The sequence below is a fragment of the Sapajus apella genome, unplaced genomic scaffold (genome assembly GCF_009761245.1).
Source record: "Sapajus apella isolate SASKATOON/1434 unplaced genomic scaffold, GSC_monkey_1.0 scaffold22, whole genome shotgun sequence".
NCBI lineage: Eukaryota > Metazoa > Chordata > Mammalia > Primates > Cebidae > Sapajus > Sapajus apella.
Genome location: NW_022436962.1, coordinates 5,510,282 through 5,537,272, shown reverse-complemented (window position 1 = coordinate 5,537,272; position 26,991 = coordinate 5,510,282). Strand labels below are relative to the sequence as shown.

Genomic DNA, 26,991 nt, shown 5'->3' with positions numbered 1-26,991 from the left:
GTGGAGAGGGCAGAAGAGGTGATGGGGGCCTGCTGACCTGGGGAGGCAAAAGCAGGCACCCAGAGAGGGTTAGACTCCGTTAAAAATCTCTACCTGAGCCGGGCGCGGTGGCTCAAGCCTGTAATCCCAGCACTGTGGGAGGCTGAGGCGGGTGGATCACGAGGTCAAGAGATCGAGACCATCCTGGTCAACATGGTGAAACCCCGTCTCTACTAAAAATACAAAAATTAGCTGGGCACGGTGGCGCGTGCCTGTAATCCCAGTGACTCGGGAGGCTGGGGCAGGAGAATTCCCTGAACCCGGGAGGCAGAGGTTGCGGTGAGCCGAGATTGCGCCATTGCACTCCAGCCTGGGTAACAGGAGCGAAACTCCGTCTCAAAAAAAAAAAAAAAAAAAAAAAAAAAATCTCTACCTGAAACCTGAGACTGCCTCCATACAGAGTGCGAAAAAGCAACTGATCGTTTCTTAAACTCGGTGGTACAATTCACAGGTGCTTGTCTTAAATATTGCTCTTGCTCATGTTTTCTTCTGTATATGTATAATATTTAAAGAATTTTGAGGTTAGGTGTGGTGGCTCATGCCTGTAATCTCAGCAGTTTGGGAGGCTGAGGCAGGAGGATCACTTGAGCCCAGGAGCTCGAGACCAGCCTGGGCAACATAGCAAGACCCCATCTCTTAAAAATCGGCCGGGCACGGTGGCTCAAGCCTGAAATCCCAGCACTTTGGGAGGCTGAGGCGGGCGGATCATGAGGTCAGGAATTCGAGACCAGACTGGCCAACATGACGAAACCCCGTCTCTACAAAAATTAGCCAGGTGTGGTGGCGGGCACCTGTAATACTAGCTACTTGGGAGGCTGAGGCAGGAGAATCGCTTGAACCCGGGAGGCGGAGGTTGCAATGAACTGAGATCAAGCCATTGTACTTCAGCCTAGGTGACAGAGTAAGACTCTGTCTCAAAAAAAAAAAAAAAAAAAGAATTTTGGGTGAGCAAGACATCAGTGCCTACCCCCACCATCAGTGCTGCCTCTGGGTGCCTGCTTTCTCCTTAATGGGGCAGTAGGTATAAGAGCCTGGCTGGATGGAAAATGCAAGAGGGAGACAGGACAGATGGACAGGACCAAGGAGCACTTGTAAAATAAGCTGGCTCAGCAGTGAGAGCAGGATATAGATGGTTAATAGGTGGGGTATGAATCCCAGTAACCAAGGGGAGGTTGCTCCCAGCATCAGAGAAGGCTGGAGGCTTCAGGGATTCCAGGGGCTTCATGGTCTCCAGGCTGGAACAAGAAAGTGAGGACAAAGTCCCAGTCTAATCTGTCTATCCTCCTTCAGTCTCTCTTTCTCTCCCCCAGGAGACTTTAGAGTATCTGTGTCATATTGTGTCAGCATATCTACAGCTGGGCCCAGAGTGTGCAGAGCCTGAATGAAGCATGCCAAGAGAGACAGGCAATCTAGACACATGTATATAAACACACACAAACACACACACTCACAAACACACACTCACACACACAGAGCAGGAACAGAGAACAACAAACAGCACCAAGCATGGGAAACAGGAGAGGCGACACTGATATTTGCATGCCTGCCAAGATGGATAAACAGGAATATCCTGAGCCAGAGGACACAGGCCTTTCCAGATCAGGCCTTTCCTTATTTACTAGACCACTTTTGGTATAATCGGCAAAAAAACAGTGGTCTCCATTCCATGCATCAGTTCCCCGAACGGCTTGTTAGCGTCTAGGTAGCGTGGTGAGACAGAATCTAGCCCTTGGGTGTCTGGAATCAGATAGGCCCAGGTCTGAATTCTTCTCTGCCCTTTACTGATCCAGCGACCTGGAATAAGTTGCCCAAGGAAGGAAGAACGTTAACTTGATTGGGTGCCTTCTGCCGCCAAAGGCTTTGTCAATGCTATCTCATTAACACAGCTTCTTGAGGCCCAATTACGTTACCTGTCAAGTGTGGATGATACAGTCACCCTTGAAGGGTTAGAGTGAAGATTAAATAGGGCGAGGCATTGAAAGTGTTTGGCACATCATGAGAGACCTGTCCTCACTCTAAATTCTTCAGACTTTGTACCGGTACATCTGCCAAATCAACATTATTTTATCTCTCATGGCGTTAAAAAAAAAAATACCATCAGTGAGAGTGAAGGAACGACAAAGAGGGGAAGGGGAGGGAGAAACGCAGGGAGGCAGGGCCTATGTCATCACTCACCGCCTGGCCCCAGCCTCCTGATTTCTTTGAGCTTCTGCCTAATTGATTTTATGTCCCAGGCTCAGGGGCCCAAACTGAGTTGCTGGGTTGGAAAAAGGCAGAGTGAAAGGAGATTAGGGGGAGCTTTCGAGGTGGATTCTCCTTGTCTGCAGGCTTCCACCCCAGCACAAGCTCAGAAAAGCCAAGGCTGCCTTGGGAGAAGTTGGCCACAGCTGTCCCTGGGGCCCACTGCAGAAAGGACAAGCCAGGTTGTCGGGATGCTGTTTACAAACAGCTAGGAATAGAAGCACCTCCTGTTCCCACACCCCTCCACCACCCTCTCATGGACGGCCCACAGGCTCCTTCTGATTGCTATTTCAATAGGCCTTCCTTCGAGATTCAGCCAGCAGGGCCAGCAGGACTCCTGTCCCCAAGACTGGCAGGTGAAAGGTGCTACATCCTCTGGCACAAATTCCCAGCAAAGCTCTGAGTGCAGAATGTATGAGTCTAGTGGTTAGAATAGGCTCCTCAGGGGCCAGCTGGACCTGGGTGCAGATCCTCTTCTACTGGTTGCTGGCTGTATGACCCAAACAAGTGATTTCACCTCTTGGAGCCTGAGTTTCCTCACCTATCAAATGGAAATTACAGCCTGTGTGGTGGCTCACACCTGTAATCCCAGCACTTTGGGAGGCTGAGGCGGGCAGGTCACCTGAGGTCGGGAGTTTGAGACCAGCCTGACCAACATGGAGAAACCCCTGTCTCTACTAAAAATACAAAATTAGCTGTGCATGGTGGCGCATGCCTGTAATCCCAGCTACTTGGGAGGCTGAGGCAGGAGAATCACTTGAACCTGGGAGGTGGAGGTTGCAGTGAGCCAAGATCACAACATTGCACTCCAGCCTGGGTAACAAGAGCAAAACTCATCTCCAAAAAAAAAAAAAGGAAATTACAATGTTTAGCCATAGGACAGTTATGAGGTTTCAGCAAAATCATCCATATAAAGCACTAAGCAGAGTGCTAGGTTGGAAGCCTAGTAGTAAGGGCCCATGCGCAGTAGTTCTCTCCCTGCCTTTGACTCCATCCACTCCTTCCATTCCCATTCTCTTCATTCTTTTTATACATAGAAGTCATGAATCATGCTTTATGTTTACAAGGAGGGAGGAGGACTCCATTAAATTATTAATTCTCCAGCTTTTTAATGAGTTCCCAATATGTACTTTCTATGTGCCAGGTTAGAATAGTGAATAAGACAGACAAGATCCTTGCCCTCACAGAGGTTACAGTCTATCTTTGTTGTTTGTTTTTGAGACAGGCTCTTACTCTGTTGCCCAGGCTGGAGTGCAGTGGCATGATCTTGGCTCACTGCAACTTCCATCTCCTGGGCTCAAACAATCCTCCCTCCTCAGCCTCCCAAGTAGCTGGGACTACAGGTATGTACTGCCCAGCTAATTTTTTTAGTATTTTCAGTAGAAATGGGGTTTCACCATGTTGTCCAGGCTGGTATGGGACTCCTGGGCTCAAATGATCTGCTCACCTTGGTCTCCCAAAGCGAGAGAGTACTCCACCGCACCCATTCTTGCTGAGAGGCTTAATAAGGTGAGACAGATAATCAGTATTTTTAGTAGAAATGGGGTTTCACCATGTTGCCCAGGCTGGTGTGGGACATCTGGGCTCAAATGATCTGCCCACCTCAGTCTCCCAAAGTGCCGGGATTACAGGCCTGAGCCACCGTTGTTCTATTTCCATATACAGATCATACACAGCATGTGTACATATAACACATAACATATATCTTAGAAAAAAGAGTAATTATATTTAAGGGAAGAGTATATGACCAACCATATCGGTGAGGGACAGCTTCTGACAAAGTAGTCAGGGTCTTCACCACCAAAGAGGTAACATTTGAGCAGATTCTTTGTTTTTTTTTTTTTTTTTTTTGAGACGGAGTTTCACTCATGCTACCCAGGCTGGAGTGCAATGGCACGATCTCGGCTCACCGCAGCCTCCGCCTCCTGGGTTCAGGCAATTCTCCTGCCTCAGCCTCCTGAGTAGCTGGGACTACAGGCACGTGCCACCATGCCCAGCTAATGTTTTGTAGTTTTAGTAGAGACGGGGTTTCACCATGTTGACCAGGATGGTCTCGATCTCTTGACCTCGTGATCCACCCGCCTCGGCCTCCCAAAGTGCTGGGATTACAGGCTTGAGCCACCACGCCCGGCCTACATTTGAGCAGATTCTAAATGGACCGAAGGAGCTATCCTTGAGAAGGTGTGGGGAAAAGCTTTCCAAGCAGAGAGAACATCAAAGACACAGGCCCTGGGGTTAAGGCAGGGTCAGTGTGTCTGTGTAACTAGAGCAGGAGGAGCGGGGAGGGAGGCTGGAGGAGACGAGGCCCTGGAAGGAAGCAGGGTTCTGATCCCGTGGGGCCTTTTAGGGCAGCAGAGGGAGTTTGACTTTTTATTCTGAGTGCCATGAGAAGTCACTGGAGGGTTCCGAGCAGGAGAGAGATGTGATCTGATTTGTGCCTTTAAAAGGCTCCTTCTGCCAGCTTTCAGATAAACAGACTGTAGGAGGGTAAGAGTGCAGAAATGAGACCAGCTGGGAGGGTGCTGCTGTCGCTCAGGTGAGAGCTTAAAGATGGTTGATGAGAAATGGAAACTGGCTGATGCGTTGGGGGAAAAAGCGTCGGGTGATCAGTCCTGCCTAAGCTATTGGGTGAATTTGATTTGATGTCCTTTTTTCTCTTGAGACAAGAGCTCTCTGCAGCCCAGACTGGAGCGCAGTGGCGCGTCGGCTCATCCGCAACCTCTGCATCCTAGGTTCAAGCGATTCTCCTCTCTCAGCCTCCCAAGTAGTTGGGATTACAGGCGCCTGCCACCACGCCCAGCTATTTTTTTGTATTTTTAGTAGAGACAGGGGTTTCTCCATGTTGGCCAGCCTGGTCTCGAACTCCTGACTTCAGGCAATTTGCCTGCCTCGGCCTCCCAAAGTGCTGGGATTGTGGGATTGGCCAGGCACAGTGGCTCACACCTGTAATCCCAGCACTTTGGGATTACAGGCACAAGGAGGGCGGATCACCGGAGGTCAGGATTTCCAGACCAGCCTAGCCAACATGGCAAAAACCCTGTCTCTACTAAAAATATAAAAAATTAGCCGGACGTGGTGGTGGGCACCTGTAATCTCAGCTACTCAGGAGGCTGAGGCAGGAGAATTACTTGAACACGGGAGGTGGAGGTTGCTGTGAGCCGAGATCACGCCACTATACTCCAACTTGGGCAATAAGAGTGGGACTCCGTCTCTTTCTTTTTATTTTTATTTATTTATTTATTTAAAGATGGGGTTTCACCATGTTGGTCAGGCTGGTCTCGAACTCCTGACTTCAGGCGATCCTCCCGCCTCGGCCTCTCAAAGTGCTGGGATTACAGGTGTGAGCCACTGCACCCCGTGGAATTTGATGTCCTTTACTGCCATGGGAAACAGCAGAGAAGGAGTGGTTTTGGGAGGTGAAGAATTCTGATTTGAACAAGTTAGGTTTATTGTGCTTAGTAGACCCCCAAGGGAAAATGTTGGGTTGACAGGGGATATATAAGTCTGGGGCACAGTGGGAAGAGGGGACAGATTACATTTGGGAGTCATCAGTCTGTGGGTGATACTGAAAGCCTTGAGCCTGGAAGAGATCACTTAGGGAATAAATGTGAATGGAGGAGAGCCGAAGGCCGAGGTCCCAGCCCTTCAATGAACCTGTCTCCCGGGTTCATTGTACCCATATTTAGGCATTGGCAGAGGAGAAGGAGCCAACAAAGGGACTGAGAGGTAGGAGGAAACTCAGAGTGGTCTCACCAAATCAGGTGAGGAAGGGTTTCCAGGAGGAGAGAGTACTCCACCACATCCGTTCTTGCTGAGAGGCTTAATAAGGTGAGACGGACAATCAGTCACAGTAATTGGTAAGATGGAAGCCATTGAAACATTGGCAAGAATGATTTCACTGTGGTGAAGAGTGGACTCAAAAGAGAGAGTATGGATAAGGATTGGAGATGGAGCATCTAGGTAAGTCTCTTTTTTCCTCAGTTTTGTTCTAATGGGAAGCAAAGTAGGGTGGTAGCTGGGGGTAAATGTGGAATCAAGAGAGGATATTTTTTAAAGACAAGGAATATTACTGCATGGCTGATGGGGATCGTTCAGTAGATAGGGAGACTTCGATAATGTCAGGAAAGGGGGCAAAAAGGGATGGAATGCAGTTGAGGGCTCACGTCTCAGCAGCAGATGATCACGTCTCGTATTAGGAGAGAAGGCAGCAGAGATGGGCCAAGATGCAGCCAGGCTGGTAAGTGTGGTGACGGGAGGATGAGGTTCATCTTATACGTGCAACGTGCTCCTCTGGAAGAACAGCACTGGCCGCCGTAGACTGGTCCAAAGGGAGGAGAAACCAGGGAGGTATGACAATAGTCAGAGGTTAAGCCTTGGGTCACAAGAAAAATGCTCAGAGCTCCCTGGATAAGGGCAGAGAAAACATGAAAGCACTTCCGGATATGAAATCTGGCATGAGAATAATCGACAGACAAGAGCCAGCTGCCAGAGCTGCTTGAAAATCCAGTAGATTTTCACCTCCAGTGCATCGATTTTCTGTCCCTAAAGCCACCCATGCCTAAGGAGGAGGAGGGAATACACTGGTCCCTTCCCAGCACACGGCTGACAGCTGGCATGGTGGGACAAGCGCTGGGCTTGCAAGTCAAACCAGGGGGAGCTGGGGCTAATTCCCAGCTTAACTATTTATCAGCTGGGTGGCCTCAGACAAGCATTTAACTAAGTTTCTAAGCTTCACTTTATTTTTATTCTTAAGTGCCTTGTCTATACTGCATTTTTACTTGACAATAATTTTTTTTTTTGAGATGGAGTCTTGCTCTGTCACCCACGCTGAAGCGCAGTGGCGCAATCTCGGCTCACCACAACCTCTGCCTCCCAGGTTCAAGCTCTCCTGCCTCAGCCTCCCAAGTAGCTGGGACTACAGGCATGTGCCATCATGCCAGGCTAATTTTTGTATTATTATTATTAATTTTATATGCAGTCTTACAACCTCCGCCTCCCGAGTTTAAGTGATTCTCCCGCCTCAGCCTCCCGAGTAGCTGGGATTACAGGCGTCCGCCACCATGCCTGGCTAATTTTTGTATTTTTAGTAGAGACGGGATTTCACTATGTTGGTCAAGCTGATCTGGAACTCCTGACCTCGAGATCCACCGGCCTCGGCCTCCCAAAGTGCTGGAATTAACAGGTGTGAGCCACCGTGCCCAACCAACAACAATTTTTTTAGCATATTTTTATTGGAATATAAAATAGTTACAGAAATATGCACAAAACATAAGTGAAGAGTTTCATGAATTATCACAAAGTGAACAAGAAATTGAATGTTGTCAGCACCGCAGTACTGCCCCACCCAAGCTTCCTCTCCAAAGATAGCCCCATCCTGATTTCTAATCCCCTAGGTTAGTCTTGCCTGTTTTTAAATGTGTGAGGGGTGTGTGTGTGTGTGTGTGTGTGTGTGTGTGTCTATGTGTGTGTAGACAGAGAGAGTGTGTGTGTGTGTGTGTGTGTTTGTGTGTGTGTGTGTCTATGTGTGTGTAGACAGAGAGAGTGTGTGTGTGTGAAGAGACAGAGAGAGACTCATGCAGTGTGTATTTTTTTGTATGCGGTTTCTTTCACTCAGCTTTATGTTTGTGACCTGCAGCCATGCTGTTGTCTGTAGCATTTGTAAAGCTTCGTGGCTATGCAGCATTCCACTATGTGAATATGCCACAATTTATTGATCCATTTCACTGGTAATGGACATGTGAGTTGTTTCCAGTCTGGGGCTGCTACAAACGTTGCTGTTATGAACATTTTTGGGCATTTTGAGTGCACTTCTGACTTCATTTCTGTTGGGTATGTACCTAACAGTGGAATTTCTGGGTCATAGAGAATGCATAGTGAACTTTAATTTCTTCTTCTGTCAATAAGAATGCTACCACCTAATTTGAAGGTCTCCATGAGGAACAGATGTAAAAGTTTGAAGAAGGTCTAACATAGTGCTTTGCAAACAGTAGGCACTAAATTAAATGATAGTCATCAACATCATTTCTTTCTTTCTTTCTTTTTTTTTTTTTTTTTTTTTTTTTTTTTGAGACAGAATCTTGCTCTGTCACCCAGGCTGGAGTGCAATGGCATGATCTCGGCTCACTGCAACCTCCACCTCCCAGGTTCAAGCGATTCTCCTGCCTCAGCCTTCTGAGTAGCTGGTACTAAGGTGCGCACTCTTTCTTTTTTTTTTTCTTTTCGAGACAAGGTCTTTGTTGCCCAGCCTGGAATACAATGGTGCAATCTTGGCTCACTGCAACCTCTGCCTCCTGGGCTCAAGTGATCCTCCCATCTCAGCCTCCCAAGCAGCTGCGACTACAGGTGTGCACCACCATATCTGGTTAATTTTTTAATTTATGTTAGAGACAGGGTTTTGTCATGTTGCCCAGGCTGGTCTTGAACTCCTGAGCTCAAGTGATCCACCAGCCTCAGCCTCCCAAAGTGCTGGGATTACAGGCATGAGCCAGCACTCCCTCCCAGCCCATCATTTCTAATGGAATCCATCTTTGAGAGCAACTAGATGCTGTCATATCCTTCTCAGCGTGTCCTGCGTCCTGTCCGTCTGACCCTGTCTATCGAGATTTGGACACTTCACTAAAGCCCAAGTCAGATTCCTCTACCTCAGGACTCTCTTCCAAAGATGATGACGTAGAGGCGCATCCCACTTCATGCCCTCTTCTCATTCCTACCCTTACCTTCTCCCAATATGCACTGACTTCTCTTCCACTCAATTTTTTTTTTTTTTGTGAAACGGAGTTTCGCTCTTGTTACCTAGGCTGGAGTGCAATGGCGTGATCTCGGCTCACCGCAACCTCCGCCTCCTGGGTTCAGGCAATTCTCCTGCCTCAGCCTCCTGAGTAGCTGGGATTACAGGCACGCACCACCATGCCCAGCTAATTTTTTGTATTTTTTAGTAGAGACGGGGTTTCACCGTGTTGACCAGGATGGTCTCGATCTCTCGACCTCGTGATCCATCCGCCTCGGCCTCCCAAAGTGCTGGGATTACAGGCGTGAGCCACCGCGCCCGGCCTTCTTCCACTCAATTTTAAGGCTTTACTTGTAATTATCCTCTTTGCTTATATGTTACTATGGTCATTCTGAACATTATCCTCAATTCTCATGCTCAATCCTCCCCAACCTTCCATCACCCGTAGCCTGGATGAAAGAAACCATTTAGCATTTCTATTGTGCACCCAAGCTACTGAACATACCCAGAGAGAACAGCAGCCTCAAATAGCACTATATTGGTGCCTCTGTGGATTAAAATCCTACAACCTCAGCCAAGCGTTCAAAGCTGCCCAGAAAACATCTACACTCCTTCTTCTCACTCCTCTGGGACATTATTTTAAAAGTTAGCTTTTTTAAAAAAAAAAAAAAAAATATATATATATATAGGGTCTGGTCCCGTCACCCAGGTTGGATTGCAGTGACATGATTATGGCTCTCTGCAACCTTGCCTCCTGCGCTCAAGCGATCGCCCCACCTCAGCCTCCCACAGTGCTGGGATTACAGGCATGTCCCACGTGCCCAGCCAGCCTTGCTTTATAAACCCTCTTGCCCATCTCTCCTTTCACCCTCAACAGATGAGCTAGCCTCATATTTCATGGAGACACTTGAAGCCATCAGATGAAAATGCCTTCAAATTTCTCTTCTGTCACCTGAAAACTTGTAAGCATCCATATATGCAGGCTTCCACTTTTTTTTGGAGACAGAGTCTCACTAGTCTCACTATATCACCCAGGCTAGAGTGCAGTGGCATGATCTCAGCTCACTGCAACCTCCTCCACTTCTCAGGGTCAAGGAATTCTCCTGCCTCAGCCTCCTGAGTAACTGGGATTATAGGCGTGCGACCCCACGGCGGGCTAATTTTTGTATTTTTAGTAGAGACGAGGTTTCGCTGTGTTAGCCAGGCTGGTCTCAAACTCCTACCCTCGAGTGATCCGTCCGTCTTGGCCTCCCAAAGTGCTGAGATTACAGGCGTGAGCCACCACACCCAGCCTTCCCTTTCTCTTTTATCCCATGGAAGGGATGTCCCTCTCCTGCCCCAGACTATTACCCAAACCCACTTTGCAGAATCTATTCTCTCCTCCCTCCACAGGGACTTTTGCTCCTTTAAACATCTCTCTCTTTCTCTCTCTCTCGTCAACATTCCCTTTTAGTGGCTCTTTCTCTCCAGTTCCATGTTCTCTCCTTCTTAGCTAAGCTGTAGGAGATGGCATCTGTGCTCGCTATCACCCGGGACGTCTCTGCCCACCCCCCACTCCCCCACTGCACAGACGTCAGCCTTGACGAGGTATCTGGGGACCTTCTTGTTGCTTTATCTGAGCACGCTTTTTAGTCTTTACCCTATTTATTTACTTTGTGGTATTTAACCCTCTGTCATTCTTTAAAACATTTGTTTCCCTGGGCGCCAATACAGCACATTCTCCTTGTTTTCCTTTCATCTCTCTAGCTGCTCCTTCTTAATCTCCTCTGTGAGCAACTCCTACTCTGCTGCCTAAATATTATTATTCAGGGCTCTGCCCTTCCTATGTACTTCATGGGTACCTTCGTCCAACCGCCCGCACGGTTCAGCTATCCCCATATGCTCTCTCTCTATCTCTGGCCTAGATCTCTATTTTGAGTTCTAGATCATTCAGTTGCCTCTTGGACACCTCAAGTGTCTCAAATTCAACTGGTCTGAACATAAATTAATCATCATCACCCCACCCCACCCCTAAACCTGCTTTTCCTCCTGCGTTCCACACTTTGGTAAACAGAAGTACCATCTAACCCCACACCTACATCATAATCTCGGACTGTCCTGCTCCAATCCCTCTCCCAGCGTCTGCAGACTTTTCTGGTGATAGGATCCTGTTGTTTCTGCCTCTGTGACCTCTCTGGACTCTGCCCCACCTCTCAATTCAACTTCTGTCACTTCCATGCATATCGCTTACCAACTAGAAGAACGTCACAGCCTCCTAACTGATCTCCCAGCCTCTCTTCTCATGCCATTGGAATCTATCCTCCCCACAGTGGACCTTCCCTGTGTAAAAGCCTTCAATTGCTCCGTGTAGCTTCCATGCTCAAATTCACACTTCTTAGCGAGGCTTTGAAGGCCACCGATGATCTAGTGCCTTCCTGTTTCTCAGGCTACAAACAGTTTTCTCCTTGAGTCTCACCCTACAGTTACACTTGACCATCGGTTCTCCAGAGTGCCAGGCTTTATCTTGCTTCCTCTGTTCCTTTGAACATATTGTCGCCTCCAACTGGGATGCCAGGCCTAGCCAATCCTCACTTCTCTTTCAAGGCTTAACTCAGCTGACACTTTCTAAGGAAGCTTTCCAGACCCCTCCAGCCTGAGTTGTGTGTTTTGTGTGTTCACAAAACACCACCTGCAACTTCTGGCACTTCCTGTTCCATTCACATGTAACACATCATTTCAGCATTGTCTGTTTCTCTGCTTTTCCCAGACTTCTGAAGGGTGAGGGCTGACTCTTATCCATCTTGTTGTCCCCAGCAGTGAACACAGTACCTGGCTTAATAGATGCCTGTTGAATGAGTGAAAGAAGAGGAGTTTGCAAAGGCAGTTCTGTCACACTTTATTGATTCTACAGAATTTGTAATTCATCTATACCCTTCTGAGACTATTTGAAAATATGATTTTGTGTCCAACTCCTCAGCTGGAGTGCAATGGCGCCACCTCGGCTCACTACAACCTCTGTCTCCCAGGTTCAAGCGATTCTCCTGCCTCAGCCCCCTGAGTAGCTGGGATTACAGGTGCTCACCACCACACCAAGCTAATTTTTGTATTTTTAGAAGAGACAGGGTTTCACCATGTTGGCCAGGCTGGTCTTAAAATCCTGACCTCGGATGATCCACCCTCCTCAGCCTCCCAAAGTGTTGGGATTACAGATGTAAACCACCGTGCCCGGCCGGCCTTGATCCACTTTTATCCAGTTTTTATAAATAACCAGTTAACTCAATCCAAAATTTACACCCTGAGGTCTGCATTGTTGGGATAGATCACTGCCGTATTTCACCTTCAGTTTAAACTTCTTCCATTTTTTTCTTCCTTTCCTTGCAATTCTGTCTTCCAGCTCCACAGTGATCTGAGATTACAGACTAAAATATTAAGTCCACTTACCAGGCATGGTGGCTCACGCCTGTAATCCCAACAATTTGGGAGGCCTAGGCTGGTGGATCACCTGAGGTCAGGAGTTTGAGACCAGCCTGATCTACTAAAAATACAAAAATTAGCTGGCTGTGGTGATAGGTGCCTGTAATCCCAGTTACTCGGAAGGCTGAGGCAGGAGAATCCCTTGAACCCGGGAGGCGGAGGTTGCAGTGAGCCAAGATTGTACCATTGCACTCCAGCCTGGGCAATAGAGCCAGACTCTGACTAACAGAAAACAAACAAACAGGCTGGGCGCGGTGGCTCCAGCTCCAGCACTTTGGGAGGCCGAGGCGGGTGGATCACAAGGTCAAGAGATTGAGACCATCCTGGTCAACATGGTGAAACCCCGTCTCTACAAAATACAAAAAATTAGCTGGGCATGGTGGCGCATGCCTGTAATCCCAGCTACTCAGGAGGCTGAGGCAGGAGAATTGCCTGAACCTAGGAGGCGGAGGTTGCGGTGAGCCGAGATCGCGCCATTGCACTCCAGCCTGGGTAACAAGAGTGAAACTCCGTTTCAAAAAAAAGAAAAAAAAAGAAAACAAACAAACAAACAAATAAAATTAAGTCCACCTATGATCCCTGGGGCCACAGATAAACTCTAAATAAAATACTAATAATATTTTTGCTTCAGGTCCTTGATGGTGAAAAAAAAGAAAAAGAAAAAATATATATATTATTTTTGCAGGCTGGGTGTGGTGGCTCATGCCTGTAATCCCAGCACTTTGGGAGGCCAAGGCGAACGGATCACTTGAAGCCAGGAGTTCAAGACCAGCCTGGACAATATGGAAAAACCCCATTTCTACTAAAAATACAAAAAATAATTAGCTAAGCCTGGTGACACACACCTGTAATCTCAGCTATTCAGGAGGCTGAGGCATGAGAATTGTTTGAACCCTGGAGACGGAGGTAGCAGTCAGCCAAGATCTTACCACTGCACTCTAGCCTGGGCAATGGAGGGTGACTCTGTCTCAATAATAATAATAATAATAATAATATTTTTGCTAATAATTTGTACTATATGTACCCAGATAAGGCCTTCAGCTCCCATCATCTGGATTCTTTCCTAAAATACCTGGAGAAGTGCGGCAGCTTTGTCTCTGGATCTGGAAAAAGTAGTACAGTGTTGTATGAAAGGAGAGAAGGCTAGCACTCCCCTTGACAAGGATGGAAGAGGCTCTGGGGCCTGACAACTATTTTATATTTAAAAAAAAAGAAAAGAAAACGTAGTACAGCTCTCCTAGAGAACTTGCTATCAGCAGATTTCCCTTTGGATCACACACATAAGAGCAGGAGAGGAGCTGCCCTCTTCACAGCACTCACAGAGCCCACCCCTTTGGGAGACCCAGTGCTTGGGTATGTGGCTCTGATGATCTGGAATCTGGATATACCAATTCTGCAGCTCGGCAGACACAGACTTGCCTTTCTGAAGCCGAAGTTGTGAGGCTGGAGAAAGGAGGACCAGAGCTGGGACTAGGTCCTTGTAGGCAAATGATCAGCTTTTCTCAGCCAGGCTTCTGTAAGAGAATTAAGCCCTGGAGAAAATGAATTGAGAGACTATATCCTCAGTCCCCTGTGTTAGCCCATTTTGTGCTGCTCTAACAAAATACTACAGACTGTGTAATTTATAATGAACAGAAGGACATTTTGCTCATGGTTTTGAAGGCTGGGAAGTCCAAGCTCGAGGGCCTGTGTCTGGTGAGGGCCTTACTGCTGCATTATCCTATCCATGGCAGTAGGCAGAAGGACAAGTGAGGCCACAGAGAGCCAGAAAGTTGAACTTGTCCTTTTATAATGAACCCGCTCCCACGATAATGGCATAATCCATTCATTAGAGCAATGTCCCCATGACCCGAACACCTCCCAGTAGGCCCCACTTCCCAATACCCCTGCACTGGGGACCGAGTTTCCAGCGCATGAACTTTGGCGGACACATTCCAAACACAGCACTCCCAAAGATGCTAGCTGGTCCCATTCTCAATACGTAGGAAAGGAATCGACTCTATATAATGGATGCCTTGGGGCAGTAAGGGCTTAAAATTTCTTCTGAAAGTCCAATTGCCAAGGCTGACGTTGCACCATTTTGCTTATATGGAGTCTCCTGGAGGTGGATCCTCTCACCTACAAAGCCATGGCGCATCTCTTCCACTTGCCACTTAGTGACAACCCACTTGTCCCATGTCCTCAACTGCACGGAAAAGCATAACAATTTCTAAATCACCAAGAAAATGTCTAATAATAATCACAGAGAACTAAAGACTCAAGTGTTCCAATGGTCAAGGTTCTTTCAGTTTGGGAGGCTTTTGGTTTTACTTCCAGTCTCTGTAATCTTTGCCTTAAAAGCAGGAGAAGAGGGAGATACGAAGAACACAGACATGATCTTTCTCTCTCTCTATCTCTCTCTCTCTTTCTTTCTTTCTTTTTTGAGATGGAGTCTCGCTCTGTCGCCCAGGCTGGAGTACAGTGGCACCTTGGCTCACTGTAACCGCCACCTCCCAGGTTCAGGCAATTCTCCTGCCACAGCCTCTGGAGTAGCTGGGATTACAGGCGCTCACCACCACACCTGGCTAATTTTTGTATTTTTAGTAGAGAAGGGGTTTCACCATGTTAGCCAGGCTGGTCTTGAACTCCTGACCTCGTGATCCATCTGCCTCAGACTTCCAAAGTGCTGGGATTACAGGTGTGAGCCACTGCGCCTGGCCACCCAGATGTGATATTTCTAAATTTATTTTCTTCAAAGAAAAATATAATATAGTAAGGCTCACTATAGACAACATGCAAAATATGGGAAAAGAGAGGGAAAATAGCCAATAATTCTTTGTCTTATTAGCTAAAGATATTAGCCATTGTTGGTTTTCTGTTTGTTTTTGAGACAGGGTCTCGCTCTGTCGCCCAGGCTGGAGTGCAGTGGTGCAATCTCCGCTTACTGCTCTCATGCACCACCACTCCCAGCTATTTTTTTGAAAATATTTTTTGTAGAGACAGGGTTTCACCATGATGCCTAGGCTAGTCTCAAAACTCCTGGACTCACACAACCCACCCTCCTCCTCCCAAAGTGCTGGGGTTACAGGTGTGAGCTATGGCTCCCAGCTTCCGTTTTTTTCTCGGGGTGTATAATTCTGTATGTATTTTTCTTTCTGTAGTTGAGATCATGTAATGCACAGCCACATATTCACATAAATTATTTATTTATATTTTTGCTTATCCCCATATTATAATCACTTTTCCCATGTCACTGAAAATTCTTCCTAAAGTTTTTTCAGTCGATGTCATCATACTGTATTGTATGGCTGTGTTGAACCATTTGCCTATATTTGGACATTTACATGGCTCCCAGTAAATACACTTCCCAAGGCCCCAAACAGATCCCCGGAGCCTCAGTGCAGGCTCCTTCTCTTGGCCTTTGGCGCCCATCCCCAGAGAGATGGAGTCAGCCAAACAAGATGATAAACAGAACAGTTAACACACTGCTTCCCCAGTTGAGCCTTATGGGCTGATGGGTGAAACAAAACCACCAAAACAGAGAAAAGACTCACTGGGCGCTGGAAACGAAGAGACTTATGATCAGCTCACAGCACAGACACTCCATAGCTCAGGGAAACATGAGGCCACAGGTTATTTTTTTTAGAGGATCAAGTTCCTGATGTTGGACTGTCTGCCAAGCAAAGCAAACCCTACCTCCCTCTCACTTTGACTCCTCGAGGGGAAATGTGTCAGTTTGTATGCATTATAGATAGAGCAGATATGCCTGGTTTTCCTTTGTTTGGGGAGGAAAAAATTACCACTTAAAAAGAAAATTGGCTGGGTGTGGTGGCTCACACTTGTAATTCCAACACCTTGGGAGGCTGAAATGGGAGGACTGCTTGAGCCCAGGAGCTCGAGACCAGCCTGGGCAACATAGGGAGGAACCCCTACCCACACAAATCTATCCAAAAAGAATTTTAAAATTAGCCAGGTGTGATGGCACACGCCTGTGATTCCAGCTACCTGGGAGGCTGAGGTGGGAGGATCACTTGAGCCCACGAGGTCGAGGCTGCAGTAAGCCATGATCACACCACTGCACTCCAGCCTGGGCACAAAAGAAGACCCTGTCTCAAAACAATTAAAAATAAATAAAAAAGAGAAGGAAATAAGAAAACCAAGGCTCTAGCCTTGAAAAATTTCAGGTCGGCCGGGCGCGGTGGCTCACGCCTATAATCCCAGCACTTTGGGAGGCCGAGGTGGGTGGGTCACAAGGTCAAGAGATTGAGATCATCCTGGTCAACATGGTGAAACCCCGTCTCTACTAAAAATACAAAAAAAAATTAGCTGGGCATGGTGGCGCATGTCTGTAGTCCCAGCTACTCAGGAGGCTGAGGCACGATAATTGCTGGAACCCAGGAAGCAGAGGTTGCGGTGAGCTGCAATAGAGCCATTGTACTCCAGCCTGGGTAACAAGAGCGAAACTCTGTCTCAAAAAAAAAAGAAAAGGAAAAAAAAAAAGAAAAATTTCAGGTCTTGGGAGGATGTCAAGAAGGGAAGGTCAACTAGTTCATTCTCCTGCTACTAGAGGTCCCTACCCCAAAGACACCCATACCAATACCAAAAAATAACCAATGGTCATGCAAAGTAATTTTCCCCTTCTGAGAAAACTGGAAAGTGTCTTACTCCCAGAAGCCCATAGGTAAGTACTTAGTTGCTGTCTTGGAACATCACACAATATATCCCAGTTCATCCATGCACAATAAAAGCAGAGCCTAATGCCTTGGGTCCAAAGCTTTATGGGCTTCCACATACATTATCTCATTTGATTCTTGCATCAGCCTTATAAGGCAGACAGGGGAGGTAAATTTTGATCTGCTTGACAGCTGAAGAATCTGAGACTTAGAGAGGTCATCCAGCTGGTGGTCAAGGAAGCTTTTTTTTTAAATTATTTTGAGATGAAGTTTTGCTCTTGTAGCCCAGCCTGGAGTGCCCTGGCACGATCTCAGCTCAGTGCAACCTCCGCCTCCTGGGTTCAAGCGATTGTCCTGCCTCAGCATCATGAGCTGGGCTTACAGGCAGGTGCCACCACACCTGGTTAATTTTTGTATTTTTAGTAGAGACAGGATTTCACAATATTTGCCATGGCTGGAGTTCAATGCCTGACCTCAAGTGACTTGCCTGCCTTGCCTTCCCAAAGTACCGGAACTAGAAGTGTGAGCCACCACGCCCAGCCGGAAGATCTTGAACTCTCTTTCTCTCTCCCTCTCTCTCTCTTGTTTTTTTCCCAGAGATAAGTCTTGCTCTGTCACACATGCTGGAGTGCAATGGTGCAGTCATATCTCACTGCAGCCTTGAGCTCCTGGGCTCATCCTCCCACCTCCGCCTCCTGAGTAGTTGGGACTGCAGGCACATGCCACTATGACTGGCTAATAATCTTTGTTTCTTCCTTTTGTTGTTGTTGTAGTTCTTGAGACAGCATCACCCAGGCTGGAGTACAGTGGCATGGTCACAGCTCCCTGCAGCCTCTGCTTCTGGGGCTCATATGATTCTCCCACTTCAGCCTCCTGAGTAGCTGGGACTACAGGCATGCATCACCACATTCAGCTAACTTTTTGTATTTTTAGTAGAGATGGGGTTTTGCCAGGTTGCCAGGCTAGTCTCGAATTCCTGAACTCGGGCAATCTGCCCACCTCGGCCTCTCAAAGTGCTGGGATTATAGATATGAACCATCGCACCTGGCTGCAACTGGCTAATTAAAAACAATTTTTTTCTTTTTCTTTAGTATTATTATTATACTTTAAGTTCTGGGGTAATGTGCAGGTTTGTTACACAGGTACACACTCACCATGGTGGTTTGCTGCACTCATCACCCCACACTTTGTCATACCGTGTTCCAGGCTGATGTCAAACTCCTGAACTCAAGGAATCCTCCAGCCCCAGCCTCCTGAGTAGCTGAGATTACAGACTCCAGTCCCTGTGTTGGCTCTGAACACTTTCTTTTGACCTCAGGTTGCAACAAACTCTACACAACTTAGCAGAAAAATAATCTGTCCCTCCAGCCTTCTTTTTGGGCCTCCACCTGAATGGGAGATTCATCTCTTTGTTTAACAGTTATGAAGCATCCACTGTGTGTCCAATTCCAGGATGGGTGCTGCTCAGTCCTGGGGGCCGTTTCAACAGGCAGCTTTCCTGTCACTGTGCTGCACTCTGGAAACTCTCTGCACTCTGAGATGGGCACTGGCCATGTTCCAGCGCTGCCCTCTGGGATACCCTGGGGAAGGGCTGTCAAGAGTCACTCCTGGCCTGGCACAGTGGCTCACGCCTGTAATCCCAGCACTTTGGGAGGCTGAGGTAGGTGGATCATTTGAGGTCAGGAGTTCGAGACCAGCCTGGCCAATATGGTGAAACCCCGTCTCTACTAAAAATACAAAAATTAGCCAGGCATGGTGACATGTGCTTGTAATCCAAGCTATTCGGGAAGCTGAGGCAAGAGAATTGCTTGAACCCGGGAGGCGGAGGTTGCAGTGAGCCGAGATCGCACCATTGCACTCCAGCCTGGGTGACAGAGCAAAACTCTGTCTCAAATAAATAAATAAATAAAATGTGGCTATGGGAACATTTAAGTTATATAGGTAGCTCACATTTTTTCCATTGGTCTGCAATTTAGTTTTTACAACCACTGTAAATCGCAAATAGTTAGTTCCGCGTTCGCAAATGGTTTGGATGTTGGTTTTTTGTTTTCTTCTTTTTCAGTTCTTTATTTAGTCTTTATCCTTCAGATGTTAAAGCAAGAGAAGATAAGCACAGTATGTGAAATAAGATTTCGTTTAATATAACCGTTCTATCATTTTAATGTAATTAAGACCATGATCTTGGCCAGGCAAAGCGGCTCATGCCTGTAATCCCAGCACTTTGGGAGGCAGAGGTGAGAGAATTGCTTAGGCCCAGGAGTTCAAGACCAGCCTGGGAAACATGACAAAACCCCATTTCTACAAAAAATATGAAAATTTGCCTGGAATGGTGGTGTGCGTCTGTAGTCCCAGCTACTTGGGAGACGAAGGCAGGAGGATTGCTTGAGCCTGGGAAGTCGAAGCTGCAGTGAGCTGTGACTGTGCCACTGCACTCCAGCCTAGACGACAGAGCAAGACCCTGTCTCAAGAAAAAAAAAAAAAAGACCAGGATCTCTTAAAAAGTTTTAAATTTAAACAAAGAAAAAAATTTTTTTTAATTTTTATGGAGACATAATTCACATACCATAATATTCACTCTCAGGCCGGGTGTGGTGGCTCACGCCTGTAATCCCAGCACTTTGAGAGCCCGAGGCGGGTGAATTGTTTGATGTCAGGAGTTCGAGACCACCTTGACCAACATGGTGAAACCTTGTCTCTACTAAAAATACAAAAATTAGCTGGGCGTGGTGGTGGGCGCCTGTAGTCCCAGCTACTCAGGAGGCTGAGACAGGAGAATCACTTGAACCCAGGAGGCGGAGGTTGCAGTGAGCTGAGTTGGCACCACTGCATTCCAGCCTGGGTGACAGAGATTCCATTTCAAAAAAAAAAATTCACTCTTTTAAAATATGCAATTCAGTATTTTTTAGGAAAAAAAACAGTATTCAGTATATTCAGTGAATATACTGAGTATAATAGTATATAATATATGCTGTATTATATATAACAGTATTATATTCAGTGTGAGTATGTATTCAGTATATTGACAAAGTTGTACAACACCACTACCTAATTCCAGAATATTTTCATCAGCCCCAAAAGAAATCCCACACCCATCATCAGAGACCCTTCATTTCTCCTCCCACAAGCCACTGGCAACCAGTAGTCTATTTTCTGTCTCTACAGATTGGCCTATTCTGGACCTTTCATGTAAATGGAATCATATAACATGTGGCCTTTCAGATCTGGCTTCTTTCAGTTATCATATTTTCAAGGTTCATTCATGATAGAGCATGGTACCTTATTTCTTTTTTCTGAGATGGAGTTTCACTCTGTTGCCCAGGGTGGAGTGCAATGATGTAATCTCGGCTCACTGCAACCTACACCTCCCATGTTCAAGCAATCCTCCTGCCTCAGTCTCCCGAGTAGCTGGGATTACAGGCATGTACCACCACGCCCAACTAATTTTGTATTTTTAGTAGAGACAGGGTTTCTTGATGTTGGTCAGGCTGGTCTCGAACTCCCGACCTCAGCTGATTCATCCACCTCGGCCTCCCAAAGTGCTGGGATTACAGGCATGAGCCACCGCGCCTGGCCTTTATTCCCGGCCTTTATTCCTTTTAATGACTGAACATTATTCCATTTTAAGGATATACCACATTTTGCTTAATCATTCTTTAGTGAATAGACTTTGGGTGCTTTCCATTTTGGAGCTATTCTGAGTAATGCTACTGCACGCATTTGCATAGAATTTTTTGGTGGACATATATTTTCAGTTCTCTTGGGTCTGTATCGAGGCATGGAGTTGATGGGTCAATATGGCAGCTCTACGTTTAACTTTTTGAGGAACTGCCAGACTGTTTGTCAAAGTGGCTGCCCTATTTATATCTTACCAGCAACATACAAGGGTTCCAATTTCCCCACATCCTCGTCCACACATATTATTGTCTGTCTTTTTTGATATAGACACCCAGGAGGAATGAAGTCTATCTCATCGTGGTTTTGCCAATCTCAAAGGGCATGGATTTTGTTTCAGTAAATAATGTGGCAATTTTCTCGCTCCTATTCTGTAAGTCCCTTTCCTCTTCCTGATAACTTACTTTTCAGAGTCACTGTATTTACTCTTGTGGTTTTCACTGACTCCCATATATACCATATACACCAATGACTCCCAAACCTACCTCTCAAGCCTAGATCTCTTTCCTGAGCCCCAGATCTTTATTAATGCCAACCCGTTAGGCGTTTAAATTTTGTCATGGCCAAAACAGTTGATCGCCTCAAGCGCCATCCTTATCTCCCCTCCATATTTTCTGCCCTGGTTATAAGCATCATTCTCTAACCAGGCAACCAAACTGGAAATCGTGGAGTCATCCTCTACTTCTCCTTGTCATTGTCCACTTCACTGAACCTTATTAACTGTACCCCAGAAATGTCTATGGAATGCATCTCCACCCCTCTGTGCTCACTGCTCAGCCTGGTCCAGGATCTCATAATCCCTTGCCTTCCGTCCCCTCTTGTCCCCTCCTTCCCTCCTCTCCCCTTCTCCCCTTCCCTGTTTTTTGAGATGGGGGGGGTCTCACTATGTTACCTAGGCTGGTCTCGAACTCCTGGGCTCAAGAAAGCCTCCTGCCTCGGCCTCCCAAAGTGCTGAGATTACAGGTGTGAGCCATTGTGCCCAGCCATGGATCTCATAATTTCTTGCCTGAACTTTTGCAGTAGCCTACTGGTCTCTTTCCCTCTGGTTCCTTCCAGCCTCGCCTCCACTCTCCAAACAGCTGCCAGAGTTACCTTTCTTTTTATTTATTTATTTATTTTTTTTAGAGACGGGGTTTCACCATGTTGGCCAGGATGGTCTTGATCTCTTGATCTCATGATCCGCCCGCCTCGGCCTCCCAAAGTACTGGGATTACAGGCGTGTGCCACAGCGCCTGGCTATTTTTAAATTTTTTTTAAAGACAGGGTTTCACCATGTTGGTCAGGCTGGTCTTGAACTTCCGACCTCAGGTGATCCGCCCGCCTTGGCCTCCAAAGTGCTTGGATTACAGGCGTGAGCCACTGCACCCGGCCCAGAGTTGTCTTTCTAAGGCATGAATCAGATTGTCACTTCCTGGTTAAAAATCTGTATGCTTCTCCAATTTCTGCTGGGTGAAGCTCTCGTTCCATGGCACAATATAAAAACTCTGTCATGATCTGGCTTCAGGGGGCATTTCTGGTCTCATCTCCCACCACCACTTCCTCACCCCCACTCTAGTTACAAAGAACTTCTCAGCAATCCCTAGATGAGCCATGCTCCAATAGATCACTTGCTTTTTTTTTTTTTTTTTTTTGCCTGTTCTGTTCCCTCTGCTGAGAAAGTCCTTCTCTTGCCTCCTACGCCCAAATGACCTCATTGGAAGGAGGCCACCTCTAAAGTTTACTCTGACCTCCTCTGTGTTTCCCACCCCCTATTCTACATTCGCTGGGTCCTGCACTGTGTAGAGGCCACTTGGCCTCCTTGATTTAATGGCCCGACATCCTTGTTTGCTCCTTCTCTTCCCACTAGGTCTTGGCTTTTCTTTCTCCCTTCCAGGGGAATAACCAGACTCACCTCCCAATTGTCCTTGAACTTAAAGACTCAGCTTAATCCTCAGCTGTTTCTCATGACTGACTCCCTTAGCAAGCAGGTGGAATTCTGGTCTCTGTGGCCTTGGCACAGGAAGAACCAGTGTCTCCGAGGGCCTCAGCTGCTAGAAGGGAGCTGCATTTGGGAATTGTATTGACCCTGTAGTGTGAAGTCTTTCCAGAACAATTCACATGGCCTGGGAAAGTATGTCATTTTACTGGGATAAGAATCCCCGGTAAGAGTCAGTGGTGGGTGGGAGGCTGAGGCAGGAGAATCACCTGAGGTCAGGAGTTCGAGACCAGGCTGGCCAACATGGTGAAACCCTGTCTTTACTAAAAACACAAAAATTAACCAGGCGTGGTGGTGGGCACCTGTAATCCCAGCTACTCGGGAGGCTGAGGCAGGAGAATCGCTTGAACCCAGGAGGTGGAGGTTGCAGTGAGCCTAGATCGTGCCTTTGCACTCCAGCCTAGGCAACAAGAGCAACACTCCATCTCAAAAAAAAAAAAAAGCCGATGGTGGGTGGAGATGGCGTTGAAGCCAATATAGTCCCTCTTCTCTTTGCAGTTGGGTTCCTCTGGAGACTTTAGGAAGACATTGAAGAAGCCTGCTCACAAGAATGTGGTGGCCAGGATGGAGGGACACAGGCTGGAAGGTGGTGCAGTAGGATGCTGTTTGGTGGCTCCCTGGGGGCCTGGAGTAGATACCAGAGAGTTCTGCCCTGGAGTCAGCCCTGGTTAGTGGACAAAAAGACCTAGAAGGCACACGCACCACTTTGCCAGATTATCTAAAGCTGAGAGGCACAGTGAGCATTTAAACAGCAGAACCAGGATGTAGAAAATTCTAGTCAGGCTGGAGTGACAGGCTTAGTGTAACAGATGAACTTTTCTAGCCTGCAGCAAAGCAGTCTCAGGGAGAGGAGCCAATAAACCGGAAACACATACAGAGCACTCATAGAAGAGAAGGGGTCGCCTTGTTTTACGCAGCCCCTGGGAATAATAGGAACAGAAGGGCTTTCTGACACAGAGTCAGCTTAAGAAGAAGAAAAGGGGCCGGGTGTGATGGCTCACATCTGTAATCCCAGTACTTTGGGAGGCTGAGGCGGGCGGATCACTTGAGGCCAGGAGTTCAAGACCAGCCCAGCCAACATGGTGAAAACCTGTCTTTAGTAAAAATACAAAAATTAGCTAGGCGTGGTGGAGTGCGCCTGTAGTCCCAGCTACTCGAGAGGCTGAGGCAGGAGAATCACTTAAACCCAGGAGGTGGAGGTTGCAGTAAGCCAAGATCGCTCCACTTCACTCTAGCCTGGGTGACACAGCGAGACTCTGTCTCAAAAAAAAGAAAAAAGAAAAAAAGCCTGGGCATGGTGGCTCACACCTGTAATCCCAGGTCTTAGGGAGGCCGAGGCAGGAGGATAGCTTGAGCCCAGGAGTTCGAGACCTGCTTGAGTCTTGAACTCAATATAGTGAGACCCTGTTCTCTCCAAAAAGCAAAGGCTTGACTTCCTTAGGGAGAACTGAGCTTCCTGTCACTGGAAGTATTCGAGCACATACTACTTGGTAGGAACACTGTAGGTAGGACTGACATGCTTGCATTTCATTCTAGCAAATATTTATTAATTGCAGAGCACTCTGCCAGACCAGGTGCTAAAGAGAGAAATAAAGGTCTGCTCCTTGCTCCCCATCTAGTCCAGGGAGAGACCCATTACAAGTGCTAAGTGCAGAGACAGCTTTGAGCTTGACCTGCTGCAGGAGTGCACAGGAGGGGCTCCTAACCCAGCGGCTAGGTGAGGGCAGTGAGAGAGCCCTTGGGCTGAGTGCTGATAAACAACGAGGAATTGCTGTTAATTGTTTAGTAGGGCAGGGCATAGTGGCTCATGCCCGTAATTCCAGCACTTTGGGACCTGAGGTTGGGGGGGGTGGATCACCTGAGGTCAGAAGTTCAAGACCAGCCTGGCCAACAAGGTGAAACCCCGTCTCTACTAAAAATACAAAAATTAGCTGGATGTGGCGGCATGTGCCCGTAATCCAATCCCAGCTACTCGGGGGACTGAGGCAGGAGAATTGCTTGAACCCGGAGGCGGAGGTTGCAGTGAGCTGAGATCGTGTACTGTATGCCTGGGTGAAGGAGTGAGACTCTGTCTTAAAAAAAAAAACAAAAAACTTTCTGTCTTTTAGAGATAGACACTGAGGCCAGGCATGGTGGGTCACACACTTTGGGAAGCCAAGGTGGGAGGATCACTTGAGTCCAGGAGTTCAAGACCAGCCTGGGTAGCGTAGTGAGACCCTATCTCTACAAAAAATAAAAAATAAATTAGCTAGGCATGATGGCAGGTAACTGTAGTCCTAGCTACTTGGGAGGCTGAGGCAAAGGACTGCTTGAGCCTAGGAGTTTGAGGTTACAGTGAGTTATGTTCATGCCACTTTACCTCAGCCTGGGTGACAGAGCAAAACCTGTCTCTAAAAAAATAAAATAGAAAATAGAAAGCCAGCCTGGTGGCCCATACCTGTAATCCCAGTACGTGGTGAGGCCACAGCAGGAGGATTGCTTGAGCCCAGGAGTTTGAGACCAGCCTGAGCAACATAGCAAGACTCCATCTCTACAAAAATAAAAGTTAGCCAGGCATAGTGACACATGCCTGTAGGCCTCGCTACTTGGGAAGTTGAGGCAGGAGGATCACTTGAGCCCAAGAGTTTGAGGTTATAGTGAGCTATGATTATACCACTACACCCCAACCGGGTGACAGAATGAGAGACCCTGTCTCTAAAAAAGAAATAGAGAGACACACTGAAGTGTCTATGCATGAAATGATACACCTGGAATTTGCTTTCAAATAACCTAAGGATGTGACAAAAATGGGTGGGCATACAGATGAAACAAGACTGGCCATATGTGGAGAATCACTGAAGCCGGGCAATGGGCACCTTGAGGTTCATTGTGCTGTTCTCTCTAGTTTGGTGTACAATAGAACTTTTCCATATATAAAGTTAAAAGAAAGGAGGAGGAGGCCAGGCCAGGTGTGGCTCACGCCTATAATCCCAGTACTTTGGGAGGCCGAGGCAGGTGGATCACCCGAGGTCAGGAGTTGGAAACCAGCCTGGCCAGCATGGAGAAACACCGTCTCTACTAAAAATACAAAATTAGCTGGTCATGGTGGTGCATGACTGTAATCCCAGCTACTCGAGAGGTTGAGGCAGGAGAGTTGCTTGAACCCGGGGGGCAGAGGTTGCGGTGAGCTGAGATCGCACCATTACAGCCTGGGCAACAAATGCGAAACTGTCTCAAAAAAAAAAAAAAGTGCTCAAGAATTACTGAGGCTTTCAAGACAATGATTGCAGAGAATTAAACCAAGCATAGGGCCCTTCTGGGCCTGGAGCCCTGTCGGACTGCAGAAGTCAGACACTCACAAAACTGCTCCTGCTTCAGTCAATGTACCCTTTTCTGTTTAGATGGGACAGGAGGGGGCTGTATGAAAGCCAGAGCTCGGGCTCACAGCCCTAGGCAGCAAAAGAACAGAATGTTCCTTCCCCCACCCCCCGGGACCAAAGTGGGACCCAGAAGCCTGGGATAAATAGCTTGCATTTGTGTAGATCTTTACAACATTTCCCAGACTTGCTTGGGTTTTCCTCGGTGCTGGGATAAAATGAAGCAGAAAGTACTAGCCAGGCCCTTCAGAGAGCAGAGCGCCACAGTGACCTGTTTATCTCTCCGAAGAGATTTCCCAGTTTCTCCAAAAATGGGGTTTGCTACAAGCTTCCCAGTATGATTCACCAGACCAGTTGGCAAAGCATTTAGGTCTGCCGAGAGCACTGGAGCTGACCCTTCATTGGCCAAGAAGATCTGCCACAAGAACCTTCAGTCCCCTAGAGATGGGTTCTTCGAACCCCCCAAACAGAAGCCAGAGTGGCATTGCCTGTGAAGTCTTGCTACTGCAGGCTGTGAGGCGTGCCCTCACCTCAAAACGCCTCTGTCTTTCTCTACTTGCAGTAAATGCGGAAGCCTTGGTGGTAGGAGTAAGGGCCTAGGTGAAACGCAGACACTGCTCACCCTGCCCTCCTTTCTGATGCCTCTTGATGGCTTTTGGCAGGCTTCCAGGAGGGAGCAGGAGCCACAGAATCGCCCCTGAGGTCAGGCCACCTTCCCCCATTTACCATCCCTTTCACTAGAAACCCTTGTACTTAAAGGACTTAAGGCAGCCGGGCACAGTGGTTCATGCCTATAATCCCAGCGCTTTGGGAAGCCAAGGTGGGCAGATCATGAGATCAGGAGTTCGAGACCAGCCTGACTAACATGGTGAAACC

The 26,991-nt window shown here is 47.4% G+C and overlaps 1 protein-coding gene and 1 pseudogene across 1 annotated transcript in view; both read left to right on the top strand.

Annotated features, from left to right (window-relative positions):
* The window catches only part of LMOD1 (leiomodin 1), a 57,287-nt gene that overhangs the window by 5,828 nt on the left and 24,468 nt on the right, over positions 1-26,991 (top strand). The gene's annotated exons all lie outside the window — the stretch shown is intronic.
* On the top strand, positions 13,581-13,659 carry LOC116559091 (annotated as a pseudogene).